At 36.3% G+C, this 25,183-nt stretch overlaps 1 long non-coding RNA gene across 3 annotated transcripts in view; it reads left to right on the forward strand.

Annotated features, from left to right (window-relative positions):
- LOC101885924 (uncharacterized) overlaps positions 1 to 25,183 on the forward strand; it is a 134,033-nt gene that overhangs the window by 65,286 nt on the left and 43,564 nt on the right. The gene's annotated exons all lie outside the window — the stretch shown is intronic.

Raw genomic sequence — 25,183 nt, forward strand, 5'->3', positions numbered from 1 at the left:
ATGGTTCAATATTATATTGAGAATTTTGGCAACCCTAATATTTTTACACATAGCTAGGCCTGTATATAATCTCTATTGGTGCTCTCAAATGAATTATCTCGTTCAAAAAAGTTTGTTCACATAAATGTACTGAAAAAATGTTTATTCAGTACATTTTTATTATGTTTTATTATGTTTATTATGTATCTTTTCTTCGGTTTTTCAGCCAGTTTCTTGAACTTTCCCCCCTTTATGAACAAAAACTTTTAGAAATCTATATAGCTGTTTGGCATGTCTCATTTTGCCTGATTTAAACAATTTTATACAACAGTTCTGTCTGGTTCTTGAATCTGATTGGCTGATAGCTGTGATATATTTAAGTAATATCAGCACCTGTACAGCCTCTTTACCCTTTGTGTATTACTCCGCCCACATACAGCCAGCAAAAAGCAGACACTACAGATCTAAAGTTTAAAAGATGCTTGCTCAGCTGTTTAACTGTCAGCTCATGATTTGAATCCAATGCGGAAGAAAGTAGTTCCTCATACAAAAGGGTTTTTAAGACTCTCCATGTTTGATTTATTTTTATATCCACAATTATGCCGTCAAACTTTTGTATAAACGCAAATCACACTCTTAGCAGTGCGATATGGCTGTATATCGGCACTGGTGGGGGCACCAATGCACGCCTCCCACCAGTGCCAATATACAGCCATATCGCATTGCTACTCGTGTGATATTGCTTATATAAACAACATAAAGCAGAAACATTTTAATGTTCTGATAGCGATTCCTATGTAGAAGAAGCATTTTCTGCCCTCCATCTAAATTCAGCGCATAATGTGAAAACAACCTATATGATGCATAACTGTCTCCATCATTGCATCAAATTTGCACTGCATTTCTTTGTTTTATTCTGCCTGGAATTCACACAGAAAATGTTTCCTATTGCAGTGGGAAACCTTTTTTTTCTTTATGAGCACAAACTTGTCTCAAAGTTATCAGTGTTTTTTTTTTTTTTTTGTGCTTGGGTTATTGATTTAAGATGGCTACTGAACGGTCACCATTTAGGCCTGGGAACGGTCACCATTTAGGCCTGGGAAATGACATTGGAAAATCATGTCAATCATGCTAATCCTGGGTTACTTTGACAGCTACTATTTATATGTTAGCATTTTGTCCGTCATTTTATTGGTAATTCATGGGGACAAAATCAAAGTAGCTACTTGTGGGCTGCGTCGTACCATTTTGATGTCAGACATCAGGATCTGACACGCAGGAGGCGGTGTGAAAAACAGCAGGCGTTTTTCTGTGGATTCCAACTTGTTTGTGATCAGGAGGGAAAAAGTAGCTATGCCAAGAAACTTGAATGCATGCAGACCTCTCAAAATGTTGCTTTTATGTTTTATAGATTATAGATTTAATCCCCTACATATTGTCATCCAGAATTTCATGTAGAAATATACACTTAAAAAAAATTATGTAACAAAAAAGTAACTCCGGGTGCTCCGGTTTCCCCCACAATCCAAAGACTTGCGCTATAAGTAAATTAGATGAACTAAATGGGTATGAGTGTAGTGTAGTGTATGAGTGTGTGTGAATGCGGGAGTGTATGGGAGTGTCCCAGAACTGGGTTGTGTCTGGAAGGGTATTCACTGTGTAAAACATATGCCAGAATAGTTGGTGGTTCACTCCGCTGTGGTGACCCCTGATAATAGTAGACAAAGTCAAAGGAAAATGAATGATTGAGTGAAAATTGTATAAATTAGTATAAATTCATACAAATTATTCATTCATTAATTTTCCTTATCAGGTGTCGCCACAGTGGAATGAACCGCCAACCTATTCAGCATATATTTTACACAGCTGATCCCCTTTTAGCTGCAACCATCGGAGGCTTGCTATGGCAGAAAGGATGATAGTCAGCCTTCATTGTCTTTTTCGTCTCAATGTTCTTGGTTTACATGCTTCGTCCTTGTTGCATTACTTATTAAGATTAACTTAAACTAATCTCTGTAGTTCAAAAACTCAGACTTGTAGTTGAGAATGTCTGTTGTAATGGTCCACACATTAAAAATTAGTCAGGTTTAAATCAAGATCGAGCTCATTATTAAAGTTAGTGTCAGACCAGGTCGAGTTATAACGCATATTTCATATAAAGCTGAAGATCTTTGCCCGAACCCGGCGGGACCTGACAGGTTTAGGTGGGTTCGGGTTTAATTTCTGTCATTTTAGACAGGGTTGGGCCGGGCTTGGCTTGCGCAGTAAATGAACAGTCCTGTGATGCATTTCGATTAGCGCAAAAAAGTAATCAAATTGTTTGTTATAACATTAAAATCCCTCCCTGCAAAGGTGAAACAAAAGATGATAGAGAAGTCAAAAAGAGTGAATTTTGACTGCGCTCAGGCCAGCCGCAAGTCCAAAAAGAATGTTCATTCTAGCCACAAAGGGATTTTGGCGGTCACTCATACACTGTGTATTACGGTACAGTGCTAAACCGTAATGTATGTACAGCAAGCTGACAGGGAAGATGACTAGTTCACTTGCTACATTAAAACTGCTGTCATGGAAAATTAAATGGATGTTCTTGCCTGGAAGAAGATGAACAAACAATCCTACCCAAAACTTGGAAAATTAATTAAAGGCCTTATTTTTATGGCCCGATTAGAGCTCTAGTGGCATATGTTTGGGTAATATCGGGTTTAGTTTTTTGGGCCTAATCTCAGCACTACTGTGAATTCCACACACTATATATAAATGTATCAACATTTTGATTGGTTACGCAGGTCATACATAATCTCATGACCACACACAGAACCCAACGCTGCCATTATTTCCACATCAGCTAGAGGGCGCAATAAGCTGCTTGCACAAACAAACTATTAGTTATTTTTCTTTTTTTCTTTTTTTTTTTTGATGTGAAAAGTCCTAAACTACTGACTGTTGCATGCAGGAGAAAGACTCTACAGCCGGTATCCTATTCTCCTCCGGAACGGTCCACCAAATCTGTGTTATGCCTCAATTTCCATCATGCTTCTCCACACAAGAGCCATTTGCCACTTAATTGCACATTTACAGGCTTCATGCTCACACTGGCTGGGAGTCCTTTGTGTTTTCTCGCAGCTCAGCTTGCAGATGGCAAAAGTCACTCAGCAGACTGTAATTGTCACCTTTTTGTCCTCCGCATCGCTTTAATGCATCTTTCCGTTTGGCTTTTTTCATGTGATGTAGGCTATTATTTGTGGCATACTGTTATATGAGCACGTTCTGGGGCTTTATTGTTGTCTGTCTGGCATGTGGCTGACAGCTCTAACTTATCAAATGCTGTTAGGTTCATGCATGCAGATTAATCTTACAGCCTGAAGACTCACGGATAGCATGTCAGCGTATACACGGGCACCATGCTTGGAAGTAATTTATGCACAACAGCGCCCTGAGGAACATCATGTCCTAGTATGTTTACGGATGTTGGAACCTTGGAAGATGTTATTGTCACAATTGAGCACATAAATAAATAAAAATGTTTAAATATAGGTATAATTAACCATATACTTTTGAAATGATATTATTTATTAATAAATGCTGTTTAAATGTGTTGTATAGTTAAATCCAAAATATGACAATGATAATAATAATAATAATAATAATAATAATATTATTATTATTATTATTATTATTGTTATTGTCATTTTATTATTATTATTATTATTATTATTATTATTATTATTATTATTATTATTAGTTGAATTATAATTTAAATTGTTATTTATTATTATTATTATTATTATTATTATTATTATTATTATTATTATTATTATTATTGGTTGAATTATAATTTAAATTATTATTTATTATTATTATTATTATTATTATTATTATTATTAGTTGTTGTAGTATTATTATTATTGGTTGTAATATAATAATAATAATAATAATAATAATAATAATAATAATTATCATTATTATTATTATTATTATTATTATTATTATTATTATTATTATTTGTGAGTCTCCAGTAAATTATTTACTTATTCAAATTTAAAATTTGAACAATACATTGACAGATAACCAGAGATGTACCGACCAGACATTGTATTTAGACAATTTCTGCTCCGGACTTGGATATAATTGAAGTCAAAATACTTAGCCCTTATGTGATTTATTTATTTTTTTTTCTTTTTCAAATATTTCCAACACTGGGAAACACCCATACACTCCTGCATTCACACTCATACACTACAGCCAATTTAGTTTATTCAGTTCCCCTATACCACATGTCTTTGAATTGTCTCTGTGAATTAGTAGTAAAAAATAACATTCATTCATTTTCTTTTCGGCTTAGTCCCTTTATTAATCCGGGGTCACCACAGCGAAATGAATCGCCAACTTATCCAGCACAGATGCCCTTCCAGTCGCAGCTCATGTCTGGGAAACATCCACATACACTCATTCAAACCCATACACTACGGACAATTTTAGCTCACCCAATTCACCTGTACCGCATGTCCTTGGACTGTGCGGGAAACCGGAGCACCCAGAGGAAACCCACTCGAACGCTACTGCACTACTGTGTTGCCAGACATAACATTATTAAAATACATTTTTGTACAAGCTAGGATTCAACCTTGGGATCCTCGCAGTTGCAATACCACTTTTGTGTCCGACGCTTTCAATTAAATGCTGATTCACCAGATATGCCAGTTCTCGAAACACTTGCGAATGAACCAGTCCTTTGAATCACTTTTCATTCATGTGACCTGGGGGTTTTGAAATGCATCAGAGCATTGTTTCGAAACATCTACGGTTCGGTAGTTGAAACATCAACTAATGTTAAGTTTTTGTTTGTTTGTATTTGATCACTTTGGTAAATAAACTGCATTTGGGTTCTTACAATTTCCTTAATTTCAAGAGGTCACACTTAGCTGATGATTGATTATAGAGCTTGTATGGCATGCTGTCCCGGGAAAGAGCCCTAAGCTCATGAGATCCTCGAGCCTGGAGATCCCTCCTGTTTGCAAGGCGAGAGGTGAGTTTAAGCTCAAGTAGATCTCGAGAACTCCCCTGCTGTAGTAGCTAATAAACAGATAGAGATTGCTCTTAAGAGTTAACTCGTTGTTTATGGTGCCGATTTAGATTCTTCAATTAATTTAAGTTGCATCTTTTTGGACAGTGGGAGGAAACCGGGGAACACAAGGGAAACCCACGTGAGCAAGGGAAGAACGTGTAAACTCCGCACAGAACCATCAGCTGGCTTGGTAAAGACTAGAACCAGTGACGTTCTTGCTGTGAGGCAACAGTGCTAACCACTGGGCCACCCATCTACAAAAGGAGGAGGAGTAAGGGTGGAAGGGGGTATTATTCAAAATGAAGATGGCTATTATATGAAACTTGGGGTATTTATAGTGGCTTATGAATCGTCTGATTGGTTAATCATAAATTGGATAATGCAGGACCAGCCGCAAACAATCATAAGCACGTGATCCTCTCAAAATTAGTTTATTAACAAACTTCACTTGGACTAATTGCTATATTACCAGAGTATTTAGTTTTCTGGCACAATAAACATTCATCTATTTTATTTATTTTATTATTATCTATTTTATTATTTATTATTCATCAAATTTCTAGAACTGCTCGATCGTGCAGATTCGCACTCTATAACATCAGAAAGATCCGACCCTTCTTATCTGAACATGCAGCTCAACTCCTGGTTCAAGCTCTTGTTCTCTCCAGACTGGATTACTGCAACTCTCTACTAGCTGGGCTTCCAGCTAACTCTATCAAGCCTCTTCAACTGCTCCAGAACGCAGCAGCACGAGTGGTCTTTAATGAACCTAAAAGAGCACATGTCACTCCGCTGCTAGTCCGTTTGCACTGGCTGCCAGTTGCTGCTCGCATCAAATTCAAAGCTCTGATGTTTGCCTACAAAGTGACTTCTGGCCTTGCTCCTTCTTATCTGCTCTCACTTCTGCAGATTTGTGTGCCCTCCAGAAACTTGCGTTCTGTGAATGAACGTCGCCTCGTGGTTCCATCCCAAAGAGGGAAGAAATCACTTTCGCGAACGCTCGCGCTCAATCTGCCCAGTTGGTGGAATGAACTCCCTAACTGCATCAGAACAGCAGAGTCACTCGCTATTTTCAAGAAACGACTAAAAACTCAACTATTTAGTCTCCACTTCACTTCCTAATCTGCAATTGCCTCTCTGAATATCACACTAACTGTACCCAAAAAAAAAAAATTCTAATACTACTAATACTTCCCTTCTTAGACTTTACAGACCTGAAACTTGCCTATAGCACTTGTTCATTGTTGCTCTTAGTTGTGTAAATTGCTTCCTTGTCCTCATTTGTAAGTCGCTTTGTATAAAAGCGTCTGCTAAATGACTAAATGTAAATGTAAATGTAAATCTATTAGTAATTTTATTACCTGAGCAAATTAAAAAGCAAGTACTATTGTAGTTTGACCCCAGTAACATTGACAAAGAGGAGCTTCTACTTCTACTGGAGTAATATTTTATCAGAGTATCTGTCCGTTTACTCAAGTGCCTTATAATTTGTGTATTTTGTCCACCACTGAGTGTGCTAATACATAAGCAGTCTGGCGTTTTTTGTAAACAGCTCACCCTGGCGTTCTGCTGAATGCAATGTGACAAGCCACTGTGAACGCAAATAAATATTTTACTTCAATAAATAATTCCATTTGTTCTGTCGTCTCCAAAAAGCCTGAATGTGACTCCACCATCCATACACAGGGCATCAGTTAAGAGCGTCTCATTTTCTGTAAACATCAAAAAGGCTTGACATGCTCGAATGCTCATCCACACACAAAACAAAGTGTTTGCAGAATGACAATGCACAGTTGTTTTGTTGTTTTGCCATTAGTAGCACTGAGGATCAATGTTGAACATGGTTAGATCAAGATTGTCTGGTGTATAAAGTCTGTGTGCGGTTTTTGATGACGCCACTAAATAGGACGTAAACCAGGTTTCTTTTTCATGCCAGAGGAGCAGCGTGATTCATTATTCATCTGACCTTCCCACGCTGAACTTTGTTTGGTTATATAATTCATGTTTGGAACAGAGCGGTTTCATAAATGCCTGTTTAATCAGTGCTCTGTCATACATCTCTGCTTCTATCATTTACAGTTGACCCATGAGTTTAATAAGCTGCACTGTGACCGTTTTATATCCTGTATTTGGCCAGTCATGCTTTAATTGTCAACTCAGAGTGTGATAGGTTTAGTGTTGGGAAAATGTGCTTTTATTTAATCTTGCAATACTTCTTCAAAAAGTTACTAAATCCATCCACCCATCCCAATCAATAAATCCATCCCAATCAATCAGTCTATCTATCCATTCATTCCAGTCATTCATGCCAATCCATCCAACCATCCTAATCATCCGTGCATCTCAAGCCATCCATCCATCCGTCCATTTATCCCTATTCCTCACCTCAGTCAATCTAACCCCAATCCATTTATCCCCATCCATCCGTCCATCCATCCATCCATCCATCCAATCAATCCATCTTTCCAGTCAATCCATCCATCCATCTCAATCCATCAATCACGATACATCCCATCCCATTCACCTCAATCCGTGCATCCCCACCCATCCATCCATCCATCCATCCATCCATCCAATTAATTGATCGATCAATCGATCCATCCATCCATCCATCAATCCAATCTATCCCAGTCAATTTATCCATCCCAACCCATGAATCCCAGTACATCCTAATCCATCCACCTTTCCATTATTCCAAATTCATCCATTCATCCATCCATCTATTCATCCCAATTTAATAATCGATCCATTCATCCATCTTAATCCATCAATCTCAATACATCCCAATCCATCAACCTCAGTCCATCTATCCCAATCCATCCATCCCCATCCCAATTTAATGATCAATCCATTCATCCATCTCAATCCATCCATCTCAATACATACATCCCAGGCTATATATCCATACATCCATCTATCCAATTTCAGTCAATCCACCTATCCTTCTCAATCCATCAATCACATACATCCCAATCCACCCACCTTAATCCATCTATCTCAATCTATCCATCCCCATCCATCCCAATACATACATTCCAATCTATCTATTCATACATCCATCCATCCATCCATCCATCCAATCAATCCCTGTCAATTTATCCATCCTTCTCAATCCACCGATCCCAATACATCCATATCCACCCACCCTAATCCATCTATCTCAATCTATCCATCCCCATCCATCCCAATACATACATTCCAATCTATCTATTCATACATTCATCCACCCATCCAGTCAATCCCAGTCAATTCACCCATACTTCTCAATCCATCAATCCCATCCCAGTCCACCCACCTCAATACATTTATCTCAATCTATCCATCCCCATCCGTACATCTATCAGTCTATCCCAATTTATTGATCGATCCATTCATCTATCTCAATCCTCCCATCTGAATTCATCCATGTCAATATATACATTCCAATCAATCCATCCATCCATCCATCTAATCCATCCCAGTCAATCTATCCATCCATCCATCCATCTCAATCCATCAATCCCAATTCATCCCAATCCATACATCTATCCATCTATTCATCCCAATTCATGGATCAATCCATTCATTCATCTCAATCTATCCATCCCAAGTCATTCAGCCCAATACAAACATCCCTATCTATCTATCCATCAATTTGTCTATCCAATCCTTCCCAGTCAATCCATCTATCTCAATCCATCAATCCAAATACATCCCAATCCATTAAACCCAATCCATCCATACTCATCTATCCATCCTAATTAATCACTTCACATGGAATGTTTTGACTGTTCATGGCAACTTTTTAAGCTTCAAGAGAGCTTCTTGACAACATGTAAAACCTACTTCCTTAAATCTTCATTGTTGAACAGCCGTATGTAAAAAAATAAAATAAAATAAAGTAGCTGATAAGTATATGTACACAATAGAGAGCATATACATATTAGATGTGCAAGTAAATTACTAAAAAAAAGTGTAACCTATGTAATGCATTCAGTCTTAGGATACAGTCTTAGAAAGATACTGTGTCTGAAATTGGGACACAGCTTTTGTGATCCTTCAATAACAGCCTTTCTGTAAATCCAGTGTTATTTTTTTTATATTTTTACAAAACATTCTGTATCGAAATTTGACATGCAGATTGTAAAGATGAGAGATCCTGGTAAAAATAGACGTCAGCTGTGTTTTAGGTGCTACACAGAAAAAGGTTTATCAATTCTTCTCACATAGCAGTCTTATGATTAGTTCTTCTTGTACTTAAAGTTAATAGCATCTCTAAAGCTTCCCCTGTCATCTCTCTGTGAATGAGCAGACATGCTTTTGAAGACAAAATTGTTTTAAAGGATGCGAAAATCTGGATGGTCGTTTGTTTGTGTTGTCGTTTTTGATGTTATTCAGCTACTGAAGTACAGAACGAGTCTTTTTTTTTTTCATTTCAGTTTTAATAAATGGTGTTTGTGGACGGTTTTGAGTTCTGAAAGTTAAAGTATGTTTTCATACTACAATGAGCTCTTTTATCTTAAAAGATCAAGGAACGTTTCATTCCTCATAATATGACCCCTTTAAAAGAGACCACAGACAGACTTCAATTAATTAGCCAGCTTGAATTAAATGTCTGATATTCTCTTTTTCTTCTTCTTCCACTTCAAATATCTTTGTTTAAAAAATAGTAATGAGACTGAAATATGTTTACAGACACATCACAGGAGAATTATGAAAAAACTAATTCCGCATTAATGTTACTTCCGAATCAAGCCATTATAAATGATTATTAGAGAGGGAATAGATAGCAGTAAATCAATAAGTTGAATGCAAAATTATTAGCCCTCCTCTGAATTTTTTTTTTATACTGTATTTATATGTGTAACATTTAATAGAGTTTAATCCCAAGTGATATTTAATGGAGCAAGGATATTTTATAATATATATATATATATATATATATATATATATATATATATATATATATATATATATATATATATATATATATATATATATATATATATAATTCTCTAGAAATCTTATTTGTTTTATTTTGGCTGGTATAAAAGCAGTTTTTAAAAATGTTTAAACTATTTGTAAGCTCAACATTATTAGCCTACTTAAAGGTACCTCTTATGCCTTTTTCTACAAGACGTAAAATCAGTCTCTGATGTCCCTAGAGTGTAGGTGCAAAGTTTTAACTATAAATACCCAACAAATAATGTTTTAGAACTCTCTTAAACTGCCCGTTTTAGGCTTTGATCCCAATTCATGTCATTATGGTGACTGTTGCTGTAAATTCAAGTTAGACTGTGCCTATGTGTCAGCATAGTGGCAGATGCAAAAACAATACTAAAGCTGCGGTCACATTAGAGTTTGAGCATGCAAAATTCTGTTGTGTGGCTCTGCGAAAAGGGGCAGGATTAAACAAGCTTATTAGACATTTAAAAAAGCGATTGATTGGTCCATGTTTTTAATTTCTGTCCAGAGAAGTCATGTTTTGATCCTCGATTGGTCTCACGGAGTCAAGTGATGCGATTTCGCAGGTCAGAGTACACCAAGCTTGAACTTTGCACATCAGCAACCTGCAAAACTTGACGCATGACCCCGCGTTTCTGGTCTGACGCATTCGCGTGCGTATGAATGGAAGTCTATAGGAGGAAAAGCCCAGTGTGACCGCAGCTTAATGCTTATGAGGGAGAGATGGTAAATAACGGGTGTGTTGTTCCCTCTCTGATGACACATACAAAGGGAGAATGTCAATCAGAGTGTTTCTGCAGACATTAGGCATCAGCAAATAGTTAATTTATTATCTGTTGAGCATTAACTCTACATTAACAGATGTTATTAAGTGGTTTAAAAGTGCAGCTATGAATGCTTTATTCTTGACTTATAAGAACATGTATAATGTGCTTAATAAATGTATTTTCTAGATTATTTTACTTTCTTAATTATCATTTTTTATCACTAAATTAAGTATTTTATAATTTACAAATCAGTTGTTTAGTCTGCGTTTTTTAAGGTAATTCAGAATGAGTTAGTAAATAATTTAATAAACTATTCAAATTATCATTTTTATATCTTATTATTTAGGCATATATATTAATAGATAATTTGTATGCTAATAAATGCTATATAAACTCAACTTTATCCAGTTTTGTAACCTAATCTAAAGTGACGACTATTTATATTTTATACATCCCTTATAAATGGCAATTTGACAATTTATAATAACTCAGTATGTAGTTATTATAAAGTTTTACCAATTTTACCATAAGAAGCTCTTCCCCTTTAAGAAATATATTGGCTTCAGAACAAACTATTACACCCTGAGTCTAGGGGAAACAACAAGGGCATAATAAACGAAGAAAAACAAATGTGTTGAGGTGGTGGATTTCCCAAACAAAACAAAACTTAAGGCAAAAGATTCCCTTCCGTAGGAAACCAAACTCACACACTCAGTTGAGAGTATATATGAATAGATTTATTATAGAAAAATGTGGTTAATATAAATAAGCATCTCTTCAGGGTGACCACAGGCCAAAATAACAAACAAAAGAATCTATAAAGTAAATGCACTAAATTACCTGTTACTATTTAAAGAAAAATACAAAAAGCTTACCTTACTCCCTAAACATAAACATAGTCAAAAGTAATCAAATAAATAGGCAGGCCACCCCTACACGCTCAAACTCTCAAAATATGTTAACGTATGATGAACATTAGTACAATATTGGTTGTTGGTCGTCAGCCGGAGGGGTGAGGGAAACCCAGGAGCTCCACTCCAAACACCGAACGCAGCAGAAATGAGCTCCCTGAACCCTGCCGGAAGCTCCTTTTTATACATGCCTCTTTGACCAGCAGCCAATCAGAACTCAAGGTCACGCCGGTATGGGAGCCTATGGAATAACAGAAAAACAACAGGAAGGCGGGACAAAGAAAAAGACGTAATAATAAATAAATAAACTTCAGTCGTAACACAAACCATTATTATCTAAATGACTTATGCCAAATTAACCTCACTTGCCTGGTTATAAACCTAGTTACTTCTTAGAAAAACATTGTTCTATCATGATGGCAAAGACGAAAGTGATTAGTTATTAAAAACAAGTTATTAACTATATGTTGAAAAATTTGTTTAAAAAAATATTGTGAAACAGCACTCAGAAAATATTTGAAAGAAGAATTGAATTATAATCTAATCTACTAACTAATAATCTTGACATCAGCTGTATCTGTTTTGATCCTCCCAGCTGCAAGACTTGTGATCTTTCTACATCATGTTGGACTGCATTATTTAAAATGGAATGTTTGACATTCCCCGATGAGGAACTGGGCCTGTGAGCGAGGCCTGTGTCTGTACAGAAGCTGCTTACACATGAAATGATGTCGCTGGTCTTCGGGAATAGAATTCATTTCCCAAAGCACAGATTCTATCTCACTTATCAGACTTCCAATCAAATATCCCTCCACATGAACAGAAGGCTCTGGGAGCTCCAGACAGACCGCCACTGCAAAAACCAATCCTGATGCAAACATCCACAGTAATGCCGTTATCTTCAGTGCATCTCATAACAAATATTTATCATTTTAGGCGACAATAATAGCTCGCAGAAACAAGGCAATATGTCTGGCAAATATCTTTTCACACGCTGCGTGGACTGAATAAAAGGAGTCATAAATGGGTCACATCACGAGGAATCAAATACTCCTGGATTTTCGATGTGAAAGATGTGCAAAAACAGGGTGTAACTTTTATAGCTAAAGTCCAACAGAAAACTTCTGCAACTTTATGAAGTCAAATAAAGAAAACGTGAGTATGCCTACATTTACAAGTCAGCGATTATATTTCATTTAGTGTTCGTTTGTGTGAATTTTAATGGATCAAGTCTCAACATTTTGGGGTATTTTGTGTTAAACAGGTTAATATTCAGATTAGCTAAATTAATTTACTAATCAAAAGCATTAAATTGGTCAAAAGTCTCAGTAAATGGATTTATATAACAATATTATGCTGTTTCAAATGAGTCAATTCTATAAGATCAGTTCATTCGAGGTATAGAATAACTATAAGAGTAGATTCATAATTATCCAGACTTCTTTAATAATCCATTTCTGTAAGATAAGCTGATTATATCAATCAGGCAGCGATCGATATCGCTCACTCACTTGTTTGTTCATTCGTTTATTCACTCGTTCGCTTATTTGATTGTTTTTTAATTTATTCGTTTGTTCACTCGTTCCCAATCGTTCATTTGCTCACTCGCTCACTTGTTTGATCGTTCATTTGTTTATTTGTTCGTTCATTCACACAATTGTTTGTCCATTCGCTCACTCACTCTTTTAATCGTTCATTCTTTCATTCCTTCACTCGTTTGTTTGCTCATTCCTTCTTTCGTTTGCTCGCTCACACACTCATTTGATAGTTTGCTCATTTGTCCATTTGTTCTCTCACTCACAATCATTCATTTCTTCATTTGTTAACTTGTCTGATCATTCATTTGTTTGTTAGCTCACTCACTCGTTTAATTGTTTTTTCATTTGTCCATTCGTTCACTCAATATCGTTCATTCTTTCGATCGCTGGCTCGCTCCCTCATTCGATCATTCGTTCCTTCATTTGTTCATTTATTCGTTCGTAACTCACAATTTTTGCATTTGCTCACGTTTGATTGTTCGTTCATTAGTTCGTTTGATCGCACATGTGTTCGTTCGTTTGCTAGCGTATTAGTTCGTCCGCTTACTCGTTCACTTGTTTGATCAATTATTCGTGTGCTCACTTACTCAAATGACCGATCTTTCATCGTTTGTTCATTCGTCCGTTTGTTCGCTCACTTGTTTGATCGATCGTTTGTTTGCTCATTCGTTCTCTCCTTGCAATCATTCGTTTGTTCATTTGTTCGCTCACTCATTTGATTGTTCGTTTGATTGTTTAGCTCACTCATTTGATTGTTAGTTCCATAATTTGTTTCATTCGTACGTTTGCTCACTCATTTTATCATTTGTTTATTCATTCATTTTTTGCTCACTTGCTTGATCGTTTATTTGCTCGCTCACTTGCTCACTTGTTTGTTCGTTCGCTCATTTGTTTATTTGTTCGCTCGCTTGTTTACACGTTTGATAGTTTTCCTATTCGTCCATTTATTCTCTCACTCAAAATCATTTGTTTCTTCATTTATTCGCTCGGTCCCTTGTTTCATTGTGTGTTAGCTCTCTCTCACTCATTTGATTGTTCGTTCATTCATCTGTTTATTTGCTTGCTCACGATTATTCCTTCGTTCATTTGTTCTCTCGCTACTCTACTATTATTATAGACTATTTGCTGCATTATACATTATACAGCTAATTCCATTTTTTTCTTTTGTTTTGCAATATTCGGACTATGGAGTTAATTTAAGGGTTAATTCGGACTCTAAAGACATATCTAAGTGTAAAAATTAATATCTAAATATAAAGATTCATTCGTAGAAAACTTACACTACCAAAAATAAATAATAAATACATGTTTATTTACTGTTGAAACTACTTAAAGATGATTACTTTTAACTTATGCTTAATAATCTACTTTTACAAACTAAAAAGTGGGCCACTTCTGCCTCCGCTAGTAGTTTAATAGTATACAGTACTTACTGTACAAGAATACTACAAAAGAAAAGTATGCTATTTTGTTGTAGGTGTAGGTAAAATGAGAGCTTAGAATAATCTAAAAAATAAGTTTGTGAAGGGAATGTTCAGCAAAGCTGAAAAAAAAAAAAAAAAGATTTGCCTTAACTAAACCGCTGTGCGAAATTGCTATTTTGAACAGCACATCGAAGGTACAGTACAGTTACCTATTTCAACCCCAGAACAGAAGACAACCTCAAATCGGCGTATACTTTATTTAGACGTCTTCTGAGAAGGAAATGAGCTCTCATGAGAAACATCACTGCATTTCTCACAGTAAGGGGTGAGATCACACCGAAGCAGGATCTGGCAGAGTGTGTGGTAATAGTCGCTTCTGAGGCTTAATGCTTTGAAATGACGCCATCAGAACCAGCAGAAAATAACTCTTCTTTTCCTCCTCGCCGCAGGGAGAAGAAAAAAAAATCAAGGAAGTTGACAAGTTCTACTTTGACAGGAAGGGTCACACAGAACAGAGGTACTTTTGACAAGCGTACCAAAGTTGGGGCAATGAACCAAGAGAGTCAATTAAAATTTAAGTGGAGCCCATTTGATAATTACTTTGAGCGCTACTTTCCAGATGCTCAAGGTGACTAAATAATTCTTTGTGAAGGAGTTAATAATACTCAAGGCAGCAAGGCAAAAGGAAACTCATTTGAGGGTGACGGAACAAAGCAAAGTAATTGCTCAAAGGCCAGCATGTATTAGGACAGCAAACGAGCTGTATATTTCCACTGGGCTTTGTCTGAACTGCTGAACTGCTGACCATCGATGGGTTCAGCTGCTTTGAAAACTATAGCTGTGTTTTTTTCAACAGTTTTAACAGTAGATCGTTTGGAAATCCTCATTCAGAGTTCAAAGGTAATAATGCTAGCCAAATAAATTCTCTCTCTGTCTTTATTCCCATTTTCTCCTCTTATATATTTGATTGAATGTGCTTTTCTGATACGTCAGATACTTGTTTGTATTGCTAAATCACTGAGGGATAGCAAAAACCAGGATTTCTGATGAAATTGCGAGCGGTGTTTTCTTGTGTACAGCTCTTTTTTTTCAAAATGGTGAAGGCGCAATGACAACCATCCCAATGTTTTCAAAGATGTGAGTGGTTTTAATGACATGCTAGGGTTTTGCTTTGTGCTTGTCAGGGTGTTGAAAGTGGTGGAATTTTGTTGGCCATTGTTTACATCTCTGTATCAAATGGGAGTAGTGATGTGTGCAGGCCTTTTTTAAAAGAAATCCTATTTGATTTGTTATTATTTGTGTTATTTACACCTCTAAAGCCCGAGACAAAACATTTGTGTTACCCTGTGAAGAAGAAGCAGCCTCTACTGAACAGTGCTGGCCACACATTCTGTTAAATCTTAAAAGAAAGAAGGAAAACATGGAAAAAAAACAAGTTTCATTTTAAAAGTTAAAATGAAAGGCAAGGCAATTTTTTTTCTGTAGCACATTTCATATACAATGGTAATTTAAAGTGCTTTACATAAGTGAGAATAAAAGAAAACAAGAAAATAAAAACAACAAAGAACAAAATGTGTTAAAACAGATAAAAACAGATTAAAATGTGTTAAGTTTTAAAAGAATGAAAAAGAAAAGAAAGGCATAATAGAGTGATCTGTCAGACATAGCACAGTGCTCATTCAGTAAAGGCACAGCTAAACAGACTATGCTAGCATACTATGCTATCCGAACCGTGCCCAGGCCCGTTTCCCGGATCGTTTGAGAAGTGTGAGTGCTCTGAAGTGTGAGCGCGGTTCACTTGGGCTTTGGCACGGTATGCTTGTGTGTGAGTGCAAAATGTGCCTGAAACTGAAAGCGAAACGTGACATTTTAAGGGGCTGTTTGATATGGATTTATTAATCATTCTTGCTTTTCAATGAACGCAAACTATCATAGTTTATTAAAGACACAAACCCCTGAACAACTGCCGTACCTACTGCAAACCTCTTAATTCCTGCAGCACGAGGACTTTATAATTGTTTATGAGCGTCAGCAGTGGCTGATCTGTTCGGTGAAATATTTGACTGCATGTCACTGCATATCGAAAAGAAAAGAAAACTAAAAAAATCTCCACTGTGCTGAGCGAAAGCACTTCCTGAACAGCGCTTCATTGATGACGCAAGCATGCCCAGGCCCAAATGTAATGTGAGTGCGGGCCGTCAGGGGAGACGGGAGGGGGGACAATCGTGCTTTGGCTCAGTTCAGGACAATCTTGCTTAGGCTCAGTTCAAGGCAACTGTACATAGTGTGAGTACGCCCTAAGTCTTGATTTGAATGTGCCTAATATTGGAGCACATCTGATCATATCTGGAAGCTGATTCCAGTAGCAAGGGGCGCTGTTAGTAGGTGAAGACTGATTCACCCTGCTTTGACTGAACTCTTGAAATTTCTAATTTATATGATCTTAAAGATCTGAGTGATCTGTTTGGTTTGTATTCAGTGTGCACATCTGTAATGTATTGAGGTTCTAGGCCATTTAGTGATGTATAGACAAGTAATAATACTAGTAATAATAATGTGATTGGGACTTAATCTTTTTTTACAAATTTAAATGGGTCGAACATAAAACAATTAATTTGATGTTAATCAAGCTAAGTTGATTACCCCCTACCCTCCCCCCCATAATAATAATAATAATTATAACTCATTTTTAAAGGGCACATATTTAACCCCCTTTTCAAGATTTCAGATAAGTCTTTTGTGTCTCTAGAATGTGTCTATAAAGTTTTAGCTCAAACACCCATCAGACTATTTATTAAACCTTTCAGAATATTTTATATTCTGCTCTGAACGCAGTGTAGCTGTTTTTGTTGCCTGTGCTTTAAATGCTAGTTATCCCCACCTACCTTTCCCATTTGCCTGTCAGAGTGTGCTTCAATCTTCACTTCAGTTGTGTCAGATAAACAGCACAGTGACAGACATGAAGGAAGCAGATCTCAGTAAGAACTTTCCCAATGATTATTTGATGTATTTGTTGTGGAGTTAATTCAAGCCTTTTTGCAATGATGAGTCCCACACAATGACGTTACAAAGTTCACGCACACACACAGCGCACACATTTAACCTGACACTGTTTTGTGACTGGCTACAAGTTAATCTCCTCTGCTGTTTGGATTTCTGTTTTGTTATTGTACAAAACAAACCTGATTTAAAGTCCACAAAATGGGATTGAAGCATCTTCTTTTATAATTGTACTGACACGCAGCTGTGGTGATAAATAACTGATTTTATTGTCTTTAACTTACTTTATTACAAACATGCACTGTTTTAAAAACATTCTAAACTTGTACAACTCATTCTTGATCACAATTGATGATGATTGATGATCACAGAGAGCTGAGCAGATCTTTTAATCCCGGTTGCTTTGCGCACGTCCTGTGTTGTTAATATGATAATACGCTTTACTACGGAGACATGTTGATATGCAGCTTTGAATCAAATTAGTGGGCGGAAAAAACACACTCCCGCCACAAAATGAGAGGGATTTGGATACCATTTTAACCTCAGGAAATTAAAAAAAAGAGATTATCTTTATATCACCCCAATATAACTGTGGACACACTATGCCTACACACAGTTCTGTCCAAACAGCATTCAAAAGATGATTTTCATCATAGCTGCCATTTAAATAAGTAGTTTGAACAAGCAGAAGAAGTCATTTTTTTGAGTAAAGTCAAATAGATACAGAGGTGTATGCATGTGTGTGTTTATGTCTGTGTGTGTGGGCCAACCATGTTCTGTTTGTGTATTGCACTTTGTGTGTTAACCTCACTTGTTAATCAGAGCCAGTTCAGTTCTTTCATCATCTGGAGCCATTTCAGCTGTCAGTCCCATGTTCATTTGATGCATAGTACTGATGGTCCTTGAATCGTACCTTGAATCGATAACGTTCCCTGCTTGTTATTTTCATCTGACTGGATCCATGTGTTCGATTCCCCCGACTGCTAATACAGCAGCTCTTGTTGATCAGACGGACGTCTCCACATCGTCCTCCTCCTCCTCCTCCTCCTTAGGAATGAAGTAATTAGCAGACTCATTGTACAGTCACGCTCGGATGCTCTCTTTCCCCATCTGTGTAATACACAGAAAGGCCTTTATTACTGCTGCAAACAGACACAATTTCACACACTCTTATCAGCGGATTTGCAGAGCCCAGTCTCAGGTGTGTCCCCACACAGTCAGGGGAGCCAGAACAGATTAAGGGTCATCATAACACACAACAGAATGTTTACCAATCAGCCTGATATCACACCGCTCGCAACCACCGGCTGCCACAAAGACAGGGGGCAACCGAGGGCTTTGGTCAGGGGCAAGTTTGGAGGGCAATACGTATCGCTTCTGTTTCAGCATACCTGCTTATCTGATGAGCGAAATCCACAGCACATGCTGCATTTTGAATTATGATTAGTCCTTTTGGGACATACGCTGTGATAATTAGGTACAAGCCTTCTGATTTTTTGAGGCTTTGTCAAAAACAGACCTCAGCTGTCAACCGACATCTCATTATAGCTTTGAGCATCTGCTGTACAATTAGTGTGTGTGTGTGTTTTGTTTGTTTGGAGGTGTGAATGTAAAATAGAGTTTAACATTGGTTAAAGTTTTAGGGCCCTATCATACACCTAGCGCAATAATTTTCAAGACATGGTTGGCATGATTTGTTGCTGTTTTCAGAGCAGCGGAACTCTAATTTTTACGTTTTGCACCACATTGTTTAAATAGCAAATCAATTTGCACCACTTTGTGGACTCATTGATTGATTGATTGATTGATTTATTGATTAATTGATCGATTGATTGAGTCTCAGGAGGTTTGGAATGAGCCCCTCTATCCTCCGCTCGTTCTACACCTGCACTGTGGAGAGCATCCTGTCTGGCTGTATCACCAACTGGTATAGAAATAGCACCAGGTGCAATCGCAAAGGCCTATAGGAGTGTGTGAACTGCTGGACGCGTAGGAGGTGAGCTTCCCTATCTCCGGGACATTTACACCAGGCGGTGCATGAGGAAAGCCAAGAGAATTAACAGCGACTTCAGCCACCCAAGCCATAGACTTTTCTCTCTGCTACCCTCAGGCAGACGGTTCCGCAGCATCCGGTCATGCACAAGCCGGCTGAAGGAAAGTTTCTTCCCTCAGACTATCAGGCTGATGAACACTTAACACATCTCACACAGACTCTTCCATACCCCTCACTGCACACCATTAATTTGTAGCATGCACTGCACTTTAACCAAACAATACTGCCTACAACTATGTGGACACCTATTCATTGTACATATTGCTGTCAATTTTACATTGTCCTGTTTTTTTTTTTTTTTTTGAGGAGTACGCTGTTGTATTTTGTTGTATTTGCACTGTCTGTATTTTGCAATCTCTGTATTTTGCACTGTCGTTGTATTTGCACTGTCTGGAGCCAGCTTATTTAATTTGATTTGATTTGATTTTACTTGACAATTTTAACAAAAATATACAAACAAGTACAGTTAATTCAAGTCAATTCAAGTCCAGACTAGTTCATACATATATTAAAAACTGTCGAGGATAAAATACACAAAAAAGCTTTAGGCTTATTTCTATTGTGGTCCTCGATATTCTTTAAAAATGAATGAGCAAATCATAAATGGAGTGCAAACATCATTCAGCTCAGCAACTCAGCACAATAAAATCCTCAACTTCAACTTTAAAACAGCCCCTTTTTTAATTTCCCTTCTAAAAACACTGTCAATTTAAATTTTTTTAAAAATCGTAGGCAAAACATTCCAAGCAACAGAGCTAGTACACGTAAAATAATTTCTACCTGATTCACTCTTACATCTATACGGATAAATATCCCTGCTACGGGCTCTTGTAGAATGACAGTGTACCTCACTAACTAAAACATAATACATAAGAAAATATTTGGAACCATTTTCTTTAAAATCTTAAACACCATCACTAATTTTAATAATTTGACCCTTTCATCAGCTTTTAAAAAAATTACTTTGACCATAATGTTCATTATTTAAATCTGTCTGTGGAGGTACTTTTATAATAGTGTGCACAACTTATTTTGGGCCGTCTGCGATTGACTTTTATTTTTTTTTAGAACTACCGCTGTACTGAAAAGCTGCAGCATAGTCAAAGTATGACTGCACTAATGCACTAGCTAATATTTTTTGGGTATCTCAGAGTTCTGTCTGTCTTGCTAAAAACTTAATTTTAGAACCAATTTTTGAATTTACTATAACAGCTATCTTTTTGCCTGTCAAATTACTAATGCAACCTAAATATTATCCTAAAAATAACCTAATATACTCATGGGTGCGCCCATAAAGGAGGTGTGTTAAGGGCACATTGTTGGAATGTTGCTCTTTTGAGGACCTGAAAGGCTGGTCTAAAGTCCAGTGCAGAGCATTGCAGAGTTAAGTTTAAATTTGCAGAGTGCAAATATAAAGGTTGTTAAAGTATCCATGGTTTCCGCTACATTCATTCTTCCATGGTGGCGCGCCACGGCAAAATTGATCCCGCCACGGCTACGTTACAATTTCTCATTCAAACATTCAGTCGTGTTTTTTTTTTTTTAATAGCGGGTGATACGTATTAAAAGGTAAGTGAATTATGACTGCACAAATTTGTCTGTAACCGTAGTAGTGCTGTGCCTCATTTGTTTAACCCTTTAAGATTACGTGCTGACTGACTGACCGACAGGTGCGTGATGCGTGAGGCCAGCAAACCCGACATATAACCATTTCACTTTACTTCAGGACGCATTAATGTCGCTCGGTAGGTCTGTTAGAGACATTCATAAATATTCTTAGCAAATCTAATAAATGTTGGAGACATACTTATTACATAATCGCACTAAATCGCGCTTCAGAAGCGTTCATTTGAGAGCGCACAAGAAGATCTGCGCTTGAGGGGGCGTGCAAGAAGTTTTGTGCACAAGCAGAGGAAATCGGCGTGCAAGCAAAGAGATTCGCATGCTCAAAGGCTGTATTACATAAATGCAATCTCGACTTGTAATACTGCGCTCACGACTTTTGTCATTGAAATAACGCCACAGGTAGTTGGTAGATCTGTGTAAAAAAGGCCTGCCGCCACAGCTGGAAAAAAATCCTAGAGGAAACACTGGTATCCCAAAAGGCTGTTAGAATGTTGCTTGGTCGTTGCTATGGTGTTATTGGTCGTTTTCAGTGTGTTGATAAATTATAAGTACTTCTACCATGTTGTTTAGTGCTTCATAACATTTTTGCTGAGCCTGTTAACGTGTACCATGTTTGCTTATTTCAGATAGACACATTTTTTTTTACACTCACAGCATCAGACATAAATGAGCGCATGCATGTTGGCAGGTAAAATGAGTGTGCATTAAGGATAACAGGTAATGCATGTTATATGGTGACGTATTGATAAATTCCATTGACATGTCAATGTGTGCCCATGTAATAATTTCACAGGAAACTATAAGTATCCCAGTGCTCATTCACTTGCATCCCATGTACTGATAGGGATCATATGAAATAAGAAAAGAAGAACTGACTAGTAGTAATAAGTGCAGACAGATTTGATTCACAATTCAGGTTACATGCAGTCAGATATGAAAAAGAAGTGCAATCTGAACAAAGCCTTAAGGTTTTCTAAACCTTTATTTAAACATGGATTTGTAATTCTCTGTTTTTCTCTCCTTACCAACAGTAAGCAATGTTTTTGTCTTCTTTATTTCTACAGGGGAAAAGGATATAAAATTACATTTCCTCTTGAGTTCCGTGTATATCCACATCAAATTAGACGGTGGCAATGGGTTGATTCAAACCAGTTTGTAATAATAAAATGATGGATATGTTTCTTTTTTCTAGAGGCTGAATTTAAAACTATGCAAATTAAACTATGCAAATGATTTCCTTCTGCATATTTTACCCTTATCGCGTTTAGCAAACACAGCTAATAAACTCGCAGCATAAATAACAATTGGTCCTGCAAGGAAGGTTAAACAGAGGGGGTGAAGCCCTCTGCCATTAACACCTCGCACACGCATAGAGAAAGAGAGAGGGAGAGAAAGAGAGAGAGAAATATTAGATGAAACAATAGCTGAGTGGCTAGGAAAATTTACATTACATTTATGCATTTTGCAGAGCCCTTTGTCCAAAGCAGCTCACAATAGATTCAAGAAACAATGCCTTTGGTGCCCTATGGCCCGTTTCCACTGATTGGTACGTACGGTACGGTTCGGTACGGGTGACCTTTAATAGGCTTGTGTCTTAACTGCCAAAGGGTACAGTACCTTTTAGTGGGCATAGTGTTCTACAGAAAATTACAGTCAACGTAATTCTCGCTTGTTCATATATCAAAATGACACATATCGGAATATGAAAATCGCTTCTTACTAAACAAATTCTTCATATACATAAATAATTTAGAATAAATAAATGTTTATTACTATGAACAGGATTTAATTATAGCTGCAGATCAATGATGATGCAAACTAGCTATGTAACGTTTCCAATTTATATTGGGGGGCCATATATGTTTCTGACATAATAGACATATATGTGCTATACATGTAGGGGACATATGTTTTTGGAATATATGGGCCATATATGTTTCTTACATATATAGGGCATACAGTATTTCTCGCACATATGTGCACATATGTTTCTTACATATATGGGACATATATGTGTTTTACATATATGGATATGTATATTTCTGAAAAATATGGGACATATTGTGTCATGTTGGGGACATATATGTTTCTGGCATATATGTGGAAATATTTGTTTCTGGCATATAACATTTCTGGCATGTAACATTTCCAATTTATATTGAGGGGACATATGTTTCTGACATAATAAACATATATGTGCTATACATGCAGGGGACATATGTTTTTGGAATATATGGGACATATATGTTTCTGAAATATATGTGCATATATGTGGGCCTATGTGTTTCTGACATATATGTGGGCCTTTTTGTTTCTGACATATATGTGACATATATGTTTCTGGCATATATGTGACATATATGTTTCTGACATATATGTGACATATATGTTTTTGACATATATGTGACATATATGTTTCTGACATATATGTGACATATATGTTTCTGACATATATGTGAAATATGTTTCTGACATATATGTGACATATATGTTTCTGACATATATGTGACATATATGTTTCTGACATATATGTGACATATATGTTTCTGACATATATGTGACATATATGTTTCTGACATATATGTGACATATATGTTTCTGACATATATGTGACATATGTTTCTGACATATTGTTTCAGACATATATGTGACATATATGTTTCTGACATATATGTGACATATATGTTTCTGACATATGTGGCATATATGTTTCTGACATATATGTGACATATATGTTTCTGACATATATGTGACATATATGTTTCTGACATATATGTGACATATATGTTTCTGACATATATGTGACATATATGTTTCTGACATATATGTGACATATATGTTTCTGACATATATGTGACATATATGTTTCTGACATATATGTGACATATATGTTTCTGACATATGTGACATATATGTTTCTGACATATATGTGACATATGTTTCTGACATATATGTGACATATATGTTTCTGACATATATGTGACATATATGTTTCTGACATATATGTGACGTATATGTTTCTGACATATATGTGACGTATATGTTTCTGACATATATGTGACATATATGTTTCTGACATATGTGACATATATGTTTCTGACATATATGTGACATATATGTTTCTGACATATATGTGACATATATGTTTCTGACATATATGTGACATATGTGTTTCTGAAATATATGTGACATATATGTTTCTGACATATATGTGACATATATGTTTCTGACATATATGTGACATATATGTTTCTGACATATATGTGACATGTATGTTTCTGACATATATGTGACATATATGTTTCTGACATATATGTGACATATGTTTCTGACATATATGTGACATATATGTTTCTGACATATATGTGACATATATGTTTTAGACATATATGTGACATATGTTTCTGACATATTGTTTCAGACATATATGTGACATATATGTTTCTGACATATATGTGACATATATGTTTCTGACATATAAGTGACATATATGTTTCTGACATATATGTGACATATATGTTTCTGACATATATGTGACATATATGTTTCTGACATATATGTGACATATGTTTCTGACATATATGTGACATATATGTTTCTGACATATATGTGACATATATGTTTCTGACATATATGTGACATATATGTTTCTGACATATATGTGACATATATGTTTCTGACATATATGTGACATATATGTTTCTGGCATATATGTGACATATATGTTTCTGACATATATGTGACATATATGTTTCTGGCATATATGTGACATATATGTTTCTGACATATATGTGACATATATGTTTCTGGCATATATGTGACATATATGTTTCTGACATATATGTGACATATATGTTTCTGGCATATATGTGACAT

The sequence above is a fragment of the Danio rerio genome, chromosome 18, assembly GCF_052040795.2.
Source record: "Danio rerio strain M-AB ecotype USA chromosome 18, GRCz13ab, whole genome shotgun sequence".
NCBI lineage: Eukaryota > Metazoa > Chordata > Actinopteri > Cypriniformes > Danionidae > Danio > Danio rerio.